Raw genomic sequence first — 16194 nt, forward strand, 5'->3', positions numbered from 1 at the left:
ATTCAGAGAATGAAATTGTTTTCGGTTGCGGTACTGGGCCTCCATGGCATGTGGGACGACCAATTCCACATGGGTGCAGTCGATGGCACCAATGCAACCCGGTATGCCGGCAAGTGCATGGAATCCCACTTTTGTGTTGGTAATTTCCTGCTCCGAGCGTGGTAGAGAGATGTAGTCGTCTGCGTGCTGCAGGAGGGCATCGAGCACTTGCAATAGTGTCCGTGAGAACAGTGGCTGTGAGATGCCATGCAACTGTCCGACTGTGTGCTGGTAGGTGCCTGTGGCCAGGAAGTGGAGTACAGACACCACCTTCAGTAGGGGTGGGATGGCGGTTGGGCTATCTATCATGCTGACAAGGTCAGCCTGTGTCATGTCCACAATGGCGGCTATGGTGTCCCGGTCCAAACGGTAGAGGGTGTGGATCTGCTCATCAGTGAGGTTGAACGGATGTGCTCGGAGGCGTGGGATTGCGGGCTGCCTGCGTGGTGGTAGTGGCTGTGCTGGCGGCCCTTGCTGGCCCTGCCTTGCCCTCCTCCTCCTCCTGCGTCTCCTCCGTGCGGCCGGTTGTAGTTGGTGTTCGTCTTCTTCTTGGAGTTGGAGTACTTGCAGTGCTATCAGGTCCCCCAGGGCCAACATCGCGAGTCCTGCCGGTAGCATTTCGGAGTGGGTGTGGTTGTGGGAGGAGACTGGGTGTGCTATTTATGTGTTTTCAGGCTGTATGGCCTCCACCTGTGGTGATTCATTCCACCTGTGCAAGCTGCTCTCCCCTTTGGGCGAGCACGTCCCGCACACAACGCTGCAATTCGAGGAATGGCATCTTGCTATTACAATCATGTATTTGTACCCGATGGCAGTGTAACATTGGTTGATATGTTCATTCGGCTATGGTCCCATTGTTTCACATACTATCTTAGCAGTCGCGAACAGACTTGTGAAGGGTCAGTGGAACGTAGTACTCGAGTAACGGTGGACCCTCATGCATCACTGTACCGAGTTTCAACGACGGGCGGGGCGTCCCATTTGTGAGTGAAGGCAGTTGCCATTTTCACACACAGCCGCACTAGATGGATTAATTTGTGATTTCAAGCGGCCACAGATGCCTTTTCGACGTGATGTTGCAAATGAGGAATTCGAAGGGCGGCGCTTTCGGTTTTCAGCTAGCGGCGAGGAGATGCCCACAGGTCTGACTGCAAATATAACGTTCTATTGTTCAATGTCCTTGGGACAGGGGCCATGGCGAGGATGCAATTATTGATATGAATAGTTTGGGATGCGCAATAGCGAAGTGGACGATGAGGCCGGACGTTCCCAAATACATGTTACTTCACAACACTGGAATTACGGGCTGGGGCACAGTGGATTTTGCAGGCTGCATAACGCACAGACTCAATGGAATTTTCACATGTTATGTGAGTATGGAAACAGGCGTTATCATTACGGGATGAGGGAATGATGAATGGATGCATGGACAGATGATTTGATACAGAGTTTGCCATGTACAGGGCTTCTTGGAATCTGTCCGCCTCCCCTGCGCTATGTGATGCAGGGCTGCCATAGTGGGACCATCGTCTATCTGGCCTTGTTGAGCCCTCCCTGTCTCGACGCGCCTTCAGACACTTGTGTCCATGCACGTTACCAATCCCATCTGATGGATTCTGTTTTAACAGACGCATGCACAGGTACACTCGTTTGTGATGGTGTTTTCACCTCGATATAGATAGTTATGAGTCGCAAGTGGTTTTTGGGTGGTGATGATCCTTTGGAGTGGGCTAGCATGCATATGGCTGTGGATTTGGTGTGATCATTGAAGTGAGTTATTCTAATGTAGTTCTGATGGCCATTCTATTCTTTTTCTTTTCATTTGGTTGACAGGTATCTCCTCCCCTTTTGCCACTGCCATCTGTATGCCACTCCTGCAGATGGATTTTACTCCCGACACCTGCTGCTTCGTGTTAATCAGTGGAGCAGCATTACGATCTTATGGGACGATCGCCAATGGGCCACATGCCCTTACGCAGTACTAGTGGCTCGGAGCAACATTTCGGCCTTTCAGCTGGACTAGTGCCTCCCCATTGGGACGGCCCTGCGGTTCTGGGCGCTTCCATGTTGCCTTTTCGTACGAGAATGTGGCCCTGTGTACCATGAAGGAACAGGGCGTCACACAAGAAGTAGCTGGTCATTTATTGCGGATGCAGCCCACAATGGTGAAATGTGTTTTGGAGTTCATGGCCTAATGGCTGTATGGGCTTGGTGAATTTGTTGTGCATTAAATTTCTATTCTGATATGGGCCGTGTAGCGTTCCTCTTTGCAAGTGATGTGGCATATTCCTATTTGGGGAGCGATGTATTGTGAGGAGATCTGCATTGGGTTCCAGCTTCGGAGTATAGTTGCGTGGTACTGTGCTGGGCGCGTTTGCCTACGAAGCCCAGTGAGGTCAGGGATAAGGGCTGCCAATATGACTGTTTGAATGATGTCATGCTCAGGGGCGGGGGATTAGGTTTTGTGTAACAGATGCCGGTCAGCCAGGTGGATTGGTGGAATGATGTGATTTTCGGAATATTGCTGGTCACAGGTGCCTGTGTTTGCGTGCGTTTCTTGGTGGGAGACTGAGGTCATGTCCATTGGAATAGCTTCTGTATTCGTGCCATCTGTGCCCTGCAGCTCCCATTGGCCCCTCTTGAGATTCTTTTGTTCGTTGGCATGCATGGGTGACTTGTACATTTCACTGGTTGCATTGTGACTTCATTGCACCTACGGGGAGTTGTACAATGTGGCCAGGGAGCGGTGTACAGGCACTCAGTGGGGCCGTTTACGGTTGGTTCGCGATGCCGTACTTCTCACCATGGCGGAATGGTACTTTCCGCCGTGCTTGATGGCGTTAGGTGCATGTCCGCTAGGGTCAGAATTCGCGTACCGTTGCGCCATGGTGGTATTTACGGTTTGGCATGGCGCGCGCGCACGTACTTGGTGCAGTTAGCGTTGGCGTTCACTACGGTGTCGCTAATGGCATCGTACTTTGCGGTGACGGGTCATAATCGCACCGAGCGCTATTCGATGGCGGTATTGCATTTCCGCCATCGTTTTTCGATTTCCGCCAGGGTCGTAATGAGGGCCTATGAGATGGAATAACAAGTGCCCAAGGAAAAAAGTGTGCAGAGCACACTATCTTATGAGCCTGGCGGGCACCAAAAGCACCAGGACTGGGTCCAATTGGACCCTTTAGGGGATGTGAACTGGGGTTCCTGTCCAGTGGCCATGACAGCAGCGCTGCCACCCCCACAATCCAAATTGTCTCTCCTGGGTCAGCTTGCACAAGGGTTTCCATGACTCCCCTTTGAAGTCCTCCAGTTTGAATGTAGAGGAAATCACCCCCGAGGCAAAACTCAGGGCTTCACCCTCATCCTTTGTCCTTGGGAGCAATTCTACCTGGTAGGCTGGGAGAACCTGTAATTATCACACTTGTCAGTTCCATAAGAACAGGCCCCTGCCCTTGCAATATCAGTTCATGGTGAGATGCAACATTGGCCTTGCTGCCAAACTGATTTGACAGAAATTCCTGGGCATCAGCCAGGATGATTTGTCTTTTGGGGGAAAAACAGAGCACAATACATATATTTGCAGCCCCTCTCCCCACAAGTACAAATGTGTTTCTGTGCAAGCTACAGTATTATTTCACATTTAGCTTTCCCAATGTCATTTTCTGCTTTGCAAAAACAGATTTACCCATGTTCTTTTTCTCTCATGTTTATTTCACAAAATACATTTTTTCCTGCACACAGCTTCCTTTGCATTTACTTTCTGAAAGACTTTTTATAGATCTGGTCAGTTTCTGGACACAGAGATATGCTTGAAAATTGTTTCTTGGTAATTTACATAAGGCAAGAGAGCATCTTTTCTTTGAAGTACTTTGCGTGTGTTGGTTTATTTCAAAAAGTAAATCCAAGCCGTGCAGACTTGAAGCAGAATGATTTTGCTTTTCATTGACTTTGCAGATGAAACAATCCCATTCTGGGAGGGATGGCCTTATTTGATGCTGTTCAAAATAAAATACATGGACAGGGCTGTGTTTTAAAAGAACACAATTGTGTGATGTTTGAAATGAAAGTAGCAGCAGTCCAATGCCGTTTTAAATGTAGGTCATTTTCCTGTGTAACCTTGAATGTTTAAATGACAGAACAGCAATGTACAGCCATACTGAATTTGAGTGTTTTTTTCTGGATTCAGGTGAATGACAACAAAATGCAGCTATTCTTGGGGTGGCTGTGTTGAACTCATGCCCATATGTGCTCAGCAGACCAAAGCACAGCCATTTTTGGGTGACTGCTAAATTTCAGTTATTGCCGTAGGGGGGTTCTGCCTTAGGCCTTAAGTGTACGCCACAGATCCCCCCTGCTCTGCTACGACTTCTTGTTAAGGGAGAGTAGAGCAGAGTGGGATTCATTTGACAGAGTTCTCTTTCATCAGGGAGCGGCACACCAGGATTTCCTTCCGTCTTTTGGTTGGAGGGTATGAAGCAGCACCCCCTTTCCTTCCTTCCCTTTCCAGGTCCCCCGCGGAGGTCCTCACCAAACTACGAGGTAATGAGGTTAATTATCTAATAGGAGATAGATACAAACAGGTTTTAGGATATTTACGTGACAGTCTTCACGGAAGATTTACAACAGTGGAACAATGCTTACAGTTATGATTTTTTATGTTCTTTTCCTTACATTTAGACAATAATATCAAGCAAATTACTCCACCGAACAAGAACACCATCTGACTTTTGTAACACCTTGGTTTCCTTTTTACCATAACAATAAAGAAAAATACTCCCTGTTATATAGATATACCTATGCACCTGCACATTTCCTTCTGCTTTTTCTTTTTCTTTCTTCTCATTGTTCCGATGGGTCCTCTGTTTGATTTTCCTTTGGCTCATCAATCAGCTGCAAAGTATGTCTGGGATGACAACTTTTTAACTGATTGATGTGTACTCGTATCTCTTCTGACAGCTCTCCTTTGGAGATGCAGATTCGGTAGGCAACAGGGGAAATTTTGTCTACAATTTCAAAGGGACCGCGACAGGAGGGGAGGAATTTTCTCTCCTTAGTCTGGTTCCTCTGAAAATTGTAAAAGTAGACCCTGTCTCCTACTTGGTATTCTTTTTTAGCTGTTTTTAAGTCGTAGTGGGTTTTCTTCCTCTGTGCCGATTTCTCCAGATTCCGCTGAGCATATGCAAAAGCATGCTTTAGGTGTTTTTTAGATTCTCACCACATTTTGTGGAGGCGTTTAGCAGTGTCTGCTCTTGTGTTCTATAGACCAGATGCTGAGGTAGCACTATTTTCGGCCAGTCATTAGCTCAAATTGAGATATTTTGGTCGCAGAAGATGGTGTAGATCTGATGGCGATCACGACAAGCGGTAATCGGATGCCCCAACTTGGCCCAGAATCTGCCACAAACTTCTTCAGAATAATGACAATGGTTTTAGTGTACCTCCCAACTCCCCCACTAGAGGATGGGCAGTGTGAAGTATGAAGTTTCCTTTTTACCCCAAGTATCTCCCTCATCTTTGCAATTACTTCGCTGGTGAAGTGACTTTCTCGGTCTGACTCAATCCTTTGCGGAAGGCCAAAACCCGAGAAGATATGGTTAATCATCAGGGCAGCTGCTGTTTCTGCCTTGCAATTTGGGGCCGGAAAGACATTCCCCCCATTTGGTAAACAATCTTGTTACTGTTAACATGTATTTGTTCTTCCTAGAGGAGCGAATCACGGACCCGATGAAATCTACTTGTAAATCTGACCAAGGCAGTGCCATCTTCTTCTGGAGGGGAGCTTGTGTGTGAGTGAACTTGGCTGGAATTGTGCACACACAAGACACCTTTCAAGTATTGGTCAAGGTCTTGCCCCATGTGTGGCTAGCATGCAACCTCCTGCAAGATTTCTAAAGTAGTCTGAAACCACCGATGACCAGATGTGTCCGCGTCATGGCCGTGACTTAGCATCAGACTTTGGAATGAGATAGGTACCACCCACTGGTCACATACAGAGATGGATCTCCTTACCAACAAACCGTCTTGGATTCAGAACATTATGGAAAACTTCATCAACACCCTGTGATCCTCTTTCCCAATGTAATCAGTTTCCATCTGAGGAAAGTTCGCGGGGTCCTCAATGTCTTGGTTACATTTCCCAATAATCGGATCCCCTTCTTTTGCCGTAATTAAATAAGCATCTGGGGTCGCCTTACTCCACTGGGCAGTTGAGAGTTCATCGTGAGCAAGTGTCTGGGACCTGGTGCCAGCAGTGACCTGGATTTCCCCAACAGGGACTCGATCTCACGGAGATACCCCTGTATGGCTCCGGTTTTGGCCAATTGATCAGATATGTCGTTTACAGTTTTGTCTGGTCCCTCTATTCTGGAATGACCCTTAATCTTTTTCAAATAGAGGGTCATCCCATTAGAGTTGGACAGATCATCAATATTTTGCATGAGCTTGCCATGTTTAAGTGGTTTATTGTTGACACACAGCATGCATCTGGTTCTCCAGTTGGTCAGGCCCATTCCGGACATGATCTGAATCAGTGATTATAACCAGTTTGTGGAGTCGGTGTTGCACGGCAGTGAGGATGGCCTTGTGAACTGCCATCAACTCTGCCACCTGACAACTGCAGGGACTGATTTTGTACCCAGTGGAGGGCTCTGGGGCATCATCCACCCAGCCTTTCCCAACGCCGGCCACCAGTTCCTTTTCCCCGTTGTTGTCAACATGGTAGGAGTACCCATCCACATAGACTGTGGGCATCCCCTTGCATGTGTCTTCTTCATAGAGCTTGTGCGTTGAATTCAGGTACGCCTCCATGTTGTCTTGTGTTTTGAGACTTTCGTCCTTGAGACAGTTTTCTAGGGGCACAATCATGCAAGTCACCCAATTCTTATGCGAGGGGACTTTTCTTGTTTTGGCCATATCTGACTACTACAGGAAAGCCTTGCATGGACAGAATCTAACAAGTAATTCTGGAATTACTTACATTTCTGGCCAGGATTCGGTCAGGTATTGCAAAGGCTGATTCAGAGTCTCCTCTATGATGTGCTCCCTCTGGATGAACGGGCGGTAATTTTTCAATACCCACACTATTGCCAGGAATGCCTTCTCACAATCGTTGAATTTTTTCTCCACAGAGGATAAAGTCTTATTTGCATAGGAGATTACTTTATTGACCTTCTCATGCTTTTGATATATTACTGCTGTTAAGCATGTATTCGAGAACCCTGTCTCCAAGTAGAACTCCTTGTTTTTGACAGGGTAAGCTAGACAAGGCACTTGTGAGAGGCTTCTCTTGAGTTGTTTTACTACCACTGCCTGTTCTGGACCCCACTCCCACTTGACCCCCCTTTAACAGATGAACCAGGGATCTTGTAATCCTCAATCAACTTCTAACTGTAGTTGGTCAGTCCAAGAAGGCTCCTTAGTTCATGCAGAGTTGTGGGGTCTTTCAGTTTTAGTAGTGCTTCCACTTTCTTCTCTTGGGGACAGAGATCCTCAGGGGTGATTTCATGTCCCAGGAAGTTGACACAGGTCCTACACCATTGTGCCTTCTTGAAGGACAGTTTTGCTGCAATAACACACAACTGTGTCAGAACATAGCGGATTTCCGCTATATGTTCATCCACAGTTGAGCTTTTAATCAGGACTTCATTCACATAGGCCAGTTTACCCCTTTCACCCAAGTGATGGCCTTGTGTAGGAAGATGTTGAATTAATTGCCAGAGTTTATGTATCTGAAGGGAGTTCGGGTGCAGGTGTACTGCATCCCCCCAAAGGTAAAGGCCAGCTTGTACTGGTCCTCCCTACTGACGGGAACTGTCAAGTATCCGTTGGTCAGTTCAATGGCAGTGTACACCTTTGACCCCTGGATGTGGGCCAGTCCCTTGTCAATGTAGGGAAGAGGCCATCGGGACATATGGACCCATTTGTTCAGCTCCCTAAGGTCTGCGTAAAGTCTCCATTGGCCATTTGGTTTTAAAATCCCCAGTATCCTATTATTAAAGGTACTGTGGGCTGGACGAATTATCCCACGGGACTCTAGGTTTTTTTATAATTTCAGTAAGGGACTCCATAGATACAAGAAGCAAGCGATATTGCTTCACAAATACAGGAGTCATTCCAGGGTTTGTGGGAATTAAGGTGGTATATAGCTCGGTGCGACCGCAGTTGTTCAAGTCCACAGCAAAACTATCTTGAAAATCTAAAAACACCTGTTTCAACTTTTGATTTTGTTCCTTGGTCTCACAACCATCTGTCTGAAGCCTCGAAAGACCTTAGGTTTTACGATCTCAGCAGCCTCCTCCAGCTGTGTGGAGAGATCTCTGGTTAGGGAGTTGACCTGGACAGAGGGTTTCAGGTATGAGAGGCAGTCATTGTAGACCTGGATTATCACCTCATCCTTCCTGATTTCACAGGCCACCTCTTCCCCCATAAGGGCAGGAAGAATACACCAGGAAATTCCCCCCCTTGCCGGGTGAAGATCCTTTATGGCGGTATGCCATCATCAGAGTCATAGCAGTCATTGGGGATTGGTCCTATAATTTAATTCCCTAAATCCATGAAAAATGCTGGTCATCAACCGCCATTCCAATAATGGTGCCTGCGCCCAGAGTGATACTCCTAGGGTTGCTGTTATCCACCAATATTGTAATGGTGTTGTGTTCTATGTTAACTAATGGTGTTGGGTTTAACCCCAAACCCTTTTGTTGAAGATGGGCATTGAGGTGTACATAAGCATCTGGATTTTGAAGTTTCTGTCCTCTCTTAATTTTTAAGTCAAGTGGGCATTGTTGGGTCTGTCCTCGGATGGTGACCTCCTCTCCAACTTGAAGTTCAACTGCATACGGTAGCAATTGAGCTGACCAAAATACCTTTTCAGAATCATCAAAGCCCATCTGGTTGTTCCCCAGTCGGGACCAGGCCTTGTAATTTATAAGATCCAAATTAATTTCGAACCGATTGAGAATGTCACTGCCTAAATAAAATGCAACTGGGACATCTCGCACGACCCAACAATTATGCTCTATGCTTTCATCACCTATGGACATTTTTTGCATACACCTGCTAGGCAGGAGATGTTTGGAATTGGGAGTTTCCAGGCCCATTTCCCACTTATAAATCAATTTAAATGTGGGAATGGTCAGATCTTTTGGGATTTTCCTGAACAACCCTTAGCTGATGAAGCTTTTTCCATTATTCAGACACACTGTGGTGAGAACAGGTTCCCTCCCCTCATTTAACTGAATATGGAAGAACAGCTGTTCTCTCATGTTCTGAATATCTGCAAAGCTTTGAGCTGGTTTTTCATCACTTTTGACTACAGGACTTGGAATTTCAGATTGGGGATCAGTATAACATTTCAAGTTATTTCATTCCAGTGTGGAATGCCACTTGAAACTGGAAGGAATTTTGAATTTCAGGAATGGAGAGGAGTTCCCATCACCAGTTTGTTGTACTAAAGCAATTACTGTAATGTCAAGTATTTGATTGTTTTGGAAATGGAACTCAATTTGGTCAGACTTTTGTTCAACCATGTGGCATGTGCCATTTAAACTGACATAGTTGATGCTTTGTTTGAATTGTACAGGCTGGTTAGCCTGAGTCCAGAGCACCTCGTTCATACACTCTATTAGAGGAGACAATCTCCGAAGGAGGTCTTTTCCTAATAGACATGGGGTTCTCTCTGCAGTTACCACTATTACCGGGTGCTTCACCTTGTGTCGCCCAAATAGAATTTCCAGATCCGCAGTCCCCTCAATGGGAATTTCATTGCCGTCGAAGTTCTGGAGTTGTTCAGGAAGGGGGTGAGAGGGATCTGGTGTCTCTCCCTCCTTCCTGAATTTAGCTGCTCAAAGGTGGCCCTTTTGGACAGAAGAGTGGCTTGGGATCCAGTGTCCACCAGTGCTAAAAATACACATTGCCCTTGCACTCAGACGGGGGCATAGGACCTCCCTTCTTTCTCCTCCAAGGGGCAAAGTAAATAGACATTTTGGGAAGCTGGGCGGTGAGTTTCTTCATTTTGGACTCCGACATGTTGGGGTTTTGGACAGTTTTCTGTGTCGGAGTCCGAGAATCGGTAAAGAAAATTTGGCATCCTGAAATAGGTGGGATTTTGGAATCCCCTTTTTCCCTTAGCTCTGTGCAGTCCTCCCGTACCTCGAGACAGTCCCAAGAACCAGTTTGTGGGAAGGATCCCTCAGTTACTGTTACATTCACAGGATGACATTTCTGGGGTTCAGTGATGGGCGATTCTGAATCAGTCCCCACGCCTACCCAGTCGGGATTATGGTCTCTTGGGACTAACTTTTATTTGGGAGGAATTCCCCCGGCTTGAAGGAGAAAACTTTTTTTCCCAGAATCCTCCAAGAAAGCTTCCCCTTCAAACTGGAGGACACTGACTTCCTCCACAAAATTGGCCTTTTTGGTCTCTTTGTTTCTCCTATCCACCCTCTGTTCCCTGGGTTGCAGATTTTCAGGGGCAGGAGATTTTAGTTCCAGTTCCGCGGTGTCTATGGGATTTTTACAGGTGAGGAAGGAAGCTCCCTGTAGGGCTTTACATCTCCCTTCCTCCTGTGCCTCCTCCTATAGAACTGGTGGGTTATTGGGGTTCTTGCCCCGTCATTGTTCCGGGGTGCCAGACGCTTGGTTGGAGTTATTCTGAGCTGCCACGTTCATCTGAGGGTTCTGCTGAGCCCTCAACATGCGCCTCAGATCTTGAGTAAGGTTCTGGACCTGGCGCTCCAGTTGGGAACCCTTTTCGGCTGGTACAGGGGTGTTGAATCCACTCTGGGATGCTCTAGGGAAGAGTAACTATCCCTTCTCCCAGAGTAACCTGGGTATTGGGGGTTCCCCTGGTAACCCTCCACCTTGGGCTTCCCCTCGCCTGGATTTGGTGGTCCGGACTCCTGAGAGCGGGGAGAGTAAGGAGGGTTGTCCTGCATGTTAAGGTTTTGAAGGTAACGGGGGAAGAAAGTTAAACCTGGATTTGAAGGATTACTGCCCTCCTGAGGGAAGTTAGGAGGGAAATTCCCTGGGGCCATACTCACCTGATTGGATCCCCCCTCATGGGCCAGGGGAGTCCACACATACCCCAGGATAGGTCTGTTGCCCTTATACCAAGGGCCGATGTAGTTGGCAGATTTAGGGGGCACATTTGTGGGGTAGCCTACATGACACCCACCTGCTTGTTATTGATCAGAGGGTCTTCTCCGCCTCTGATTTGGTTGGTTTTGGGAAGGTGTATTTTTAGGCCCCCCACTTCTAGGTCCAAAATGGGGCAACCTTTACCTCCACCACCTTGGCAGCAGAGGGGGTGTTGGTTGGTTTGGGGTTTTCGGTTGGATTTTTGTTTTCTACAGGCTTCTGTAGCTCATAGATCCGGGTAGCTTGCTCTATTACCCAGTCCAGGGTCCTGTCACCATGAACATCTCTTACTAACTGTGTCATGATGTATTTTGGGAGTGCATGAAAATAGGTATTTATGAATTTCCTACTATTTGTGCGCACCCGCCTAGTTGTTTGTGCAAATGCCCGCTTTAGCTCCTGAACAAATTCTCTTGGGGCCTGATCCTCTCAATACTGCAGATTGTAGGCCACCTTGCGGGCCTCCTGGGGATTTCAGTGTGTGGAGAAGTGCTTCAAGATGGCCACCTTGTAGGTGGTAATACTTGTGACGCAGGGACATAGGCTACCCTACCTGTATGGTACTTGCTGGTAGTATACTGTCGCACAAAAAATCGATCATAACATTTGATGTATGTATAAATTAGAGAGCACCAAAATTTGTTTTCACACATATAACAGTTTTTATTTTCTAGTAAATCCTTAAAATTTCCTGTTGAGGCTGCTGTGTATGTATAAACATCTTCAACCCCCTGTCTATGAGGATATTTATACAAATGCAATCATATTAAGTATTCATATGACTAACAAATTGTAATACAGTTTTTTATGAGAGTTAGTACAAGTTGTGACTTAGAATGTGGTTAATATATCCACACATCTGTCTAGTCGACACTTCTGGTGTTTCTGGCACGAACTGGGTGGTTTACTGTTCTAGTGCCGTCTTCAGGACTGTGCAAGTGGACTGGGTGGTGTCGCTTGTTACCCCGTGGAGGAACATCTAAAAATAGAGAAATAAAATCAGAACCGTGGTGTCTCTCTACAGGGAATAGTAATTGCCTGCGTGGTGTGCTGCGACATGTCCTACCTGAGCCGGTAATTGTAGTGTCACAGGTGCTGAGAAGAGGTACAGCGTTCTTCTCTCAAGGTGCCTTCTGTGCGCCTCGTATTTCTTGGTCCTATTCAAATAGGGTCTACTGGTGAGTAATCAGCTAGATAGACTGCAAAATTAAAGATGCTTATGTCATATTTGTCGTGTCTATGGTTGCTAGACAGATCTAAATGACTGCGTCTATGGCGGTCCATGGCCCTTTATTAATGGATCACTAGTGTTGGTACATCTCTGCCCAGCTATTGATACTAGTGTTGGCAGACCCTTATGGGGAGCTGCCGGCTTGTGGTCGGTGCAAGCATAACATTGAAAAATGTGGTTTTGCGGTCATTTTATATCTGGTGCCCCGTGGTGAGCCAACCCTTACGGGGTATCCGTTGCTAGAAATCTGATCCCATCACATAGGCGGGACCAATGGGTGGTGCCCCCCTGTCTATGTGATTGCAAGTAATCGTCATGAGCATTTGATAAAAAGAACTGCTCTATGGAGGGAGACGGCCTTTCCTGTGTCCACTTGCTTCATAGCGGAGCTGTGTCCACGATAGTGTTTCTGGCCTGCGCATGCAAATGTGTCAGAAATAGGCGTGTCACTCGTTACTAGGCGACCGCCGTGCAGACTGCACATGATTGTATGGATAGTGCTGGTGGCTGCTGTGTGTGTAGCATACCAGAGCGTTGTCCTGGCAATTGTGTAATCTACTCAGTGCGCCCGGAAACCATGTGTGCAGGGACGAAACAAAATGCACGTAATAAAAACATTTGAGCTACTGATAGGCACATATTTGTGCAGTGTGAATCAGCACTTGGATTAACACAATACATCATTGATGGGTAATATTGTGATGAGGTTGTTCTGAGCCTAGTACCAACATCCGTAATTCAGCAGTATTCATAACAACATTTTTGCTGGCATGTGTTAGACCAATCACCTAACTGATAAGGTCTTGCCCATGCAAATATTGAATATTGGATAACATTGCCAAAAGGTAACTCGTCATATTGGAGAGATGCACACAATGAAACAGTTTTAGCTGGTGATACGCACATCTTTGTACAGCATGAATCCACACTTGGATAAACACAAGATATCATTAACATATAATATTGTGGTAGGATCTGTCTAGCAACCATAGACACGACAAATATAACATAAGCATCTTTAATTTTGCAGTCTATCCAGCTGGACACATGCACCAGTTGCCCTATTTGAATAGGACCAAGAAATACGAGGCACACAGAAGGCACCTTGAAAGAAGAACTTGTACCTCTTCTCAGCACGTGTGACACTACAATTACCGGCTCAGGTAGGACATGTCGCAGGACACTTCGCAGGCAATTACTATTCCCTGTAGGGAGACACCAATGTTCTGATTTTATTTCTCTAATTTTAGATGTTCCGCTATGGGGTACACAAGTGACAACACACAGTCCACTTTCACAGTCCTGAAGACGGCACTAGAACAGTAAACCACCCAGTTAGTGCCAGAAACACCAGAAGTGTCTACTAGACAGATGTGTGGATATATTAACCACATCCTAAGTCACAACTTGTACTAACCCTCACAAAAAACTGTATTACAATTTATTAGTCATATTAATACTTAATATGATTGCATTTGTATAAATCTCCTCATAGACAGGGGGTTGAAGATGTTTATACATACACAGCAGCCTCAACAGGCATTTTTAAGGATTTACTAGAAAATAAAAACTTATATGTGTGAAAACAAATGTTGGTGCTCTCTAATTTATACATAGATCAAATGTTATGATTGATTTTATGTGCGACATTATACTACCAGCAAGTGCCATACAGGTGGGGTTGCCTATGTCCCTGCGTCACAAGTATTACTCCATACCCTCATGACATAGGCCCCCCAAACCAAAAAAGAGGGTCATATATACCCCTTTATATTATAGACACCTTGTAGGTGGACCACCTTGAATGTTTCTGGTCTTCCAGCTCAGCAAAGAAGCTGGAGTACTCTGGAGAGAACATCCATTTGGCAAATTCTTTATAATTCTGGCTATTTTTAATGTCAAAAGCGGTCATTGTCTGTTCATATAGCTCCAGATGCTCCCATTGAATATTTTGCTTTCTTGCGGTACAAAGTCATGAAACTCCTAATAGCTTTAATTGTTTTAGTGGGGTCTTTCACCAGAGCTCCCTTTTGTTTATTATCCTTCTTTTGCTGCTTCACCTGAGTCCCTTCGCCCTCAGACTCAGAGCTGCTGCTATTTGAGGTCCCCTCGTTATCCTCTAGACGCTCCCTAATTCTTTGAGCTTGTGAGTTTCTCCCAGAATGGTGGGGCCTAGTTTAATCTCCCCTGTTGGGCATTGGGCTCTCTGGGACACTCCCCTTGGACTCCCTCTTTCTCAAAGGAGAGTAGTCATCTGACTCCTCCCTGCTTCCAGGGTTGGTGGAAAATCCCCCCACTGCCCTGATTGGGTGGAGGTTTTTAGAATACTCTTTTGAAACCTCAACTCATACTCCTTTTTCTCTGCAAAGCGAACCAAGTGGTTTCATTGTAGGTGATGTTTCTGCACGTCTAGCACCCTGATTGTCTTGTCATAGGAGCTTTCCTGGTCAGATCCCTCGGGTCATAATATTTTTGTACCTGAACAGGGATGCCTGTCCATCAGTCTCTGATGGAGGCTTGCCCGTCAGCTCAATCTTGCTAGGCCTAATAAGTCTACCTGCCTCATGGTTTCCAGTTCATGTGAACCTGGGAACATGAAGTTAGCAGTGTCTGGTGCATACGAGATGGTAAATGGGTTTGACCCCCTTGGTACGAAGTGCATCAAACTGTGATCAGGGGTTGCCCTGCCACTCTGTACTTGTTCGGGGTCCCTCAAGTTTTGATTCAGCCTAGCACACTCTTTTTCTAACTTCCCAAGTTTCTCCTTCTCAGCCCCTACCTCCTGATAGTACGCAAAGGTCTGAGCCTTTTGCTCTGCTAGCATGGCATGACTTGCCTCTATTAACTTCCCTTAGGCTGCCACCTGACTCTGGAGTCCCCCGTGCTCTTCACAGAGGGCCTCATTGTCTTTTCATGCTGCCGTATTGCCTGGGAACACAGAGACCATTTATGTTGCAGGAGATACATCTCCTAACTTTGCACATTTTTGGCTTGGGTGGTCTCTTCTAGATCACCTTCTACTTATCTTGTGGGCCCCAATAATTGTTCATATTCTACTTTTACTTCATTCAGTTCCTGGAGGTCTAACTCCTTTTCTGTAGGCCTGTTTTTAATTTGCACACTTCCTGACATAATGCATCTCTTTCCTGATAAAGAGTGCCCCTCTGTTCAGCCAGGTCATCCCTCTGTTGCTTGATAGCACTTAATTTCTGGCGTTCTTGGTCAAATTGTGTTTGAGAGTGGTGTTCGTTAATGATTAACGTATTATTCTCCTTTTCCAACTTTTTGATCTGATTTTGTAGTGCAATCATGTCCCCTGAGCAGGTTCTATTGTATACCACCTGTTGGTTTAATTTTAGTTGACTCTCTTTAAGGGACTCAACCTTTTCCTAATACTCTTCTTTTAATGTAGCTAATCTGAGTTGGTTTGTTGCTGTACTGCCAACTCCTCTTTTAACTGTTTGATGTGGTTTTCAAATTCTACCTCAAAATGTTGGCTCTTTTGCAATTTTTCTTCTACTTGTTTTAATTCACTATGGGTCTGATTTAAGAGGTTAGACTGGTTTTGGGCAAAGGTTATACTTTCTCAGTATTTTTCCTCCATAACCACCATGTGTAGGTATATATAGGCAGTGAGACAGATCATTTTAAGCTGCTCTTCTTTAATGTTCAGTTATACACAACTCAGTCAAGGCTTGATGTAACAGGCCGTTGTTCTGCCACACGTCCATGTTCATGGAGGTGACCTGTTGCATCATGTTGGCTAGCCAGGCTCCCTGCTCCTCTTC

The sequence above is a fragment of the Ambystoma mexicanum genome, chromosome 13 (assembly GCF_040938575.1).
Source record: "Ambystoma mexicanum isolate Mex_15411 chromosome 13, UKY_AmexF1_1, whole genome shotgun sequence".
Lineage (NCBI taxonomy): Eukaryota > Metazoa > Chordata > Amphibia > Caudata > Ambystomatidae > Ambystoma > Ambystoma mexicanum.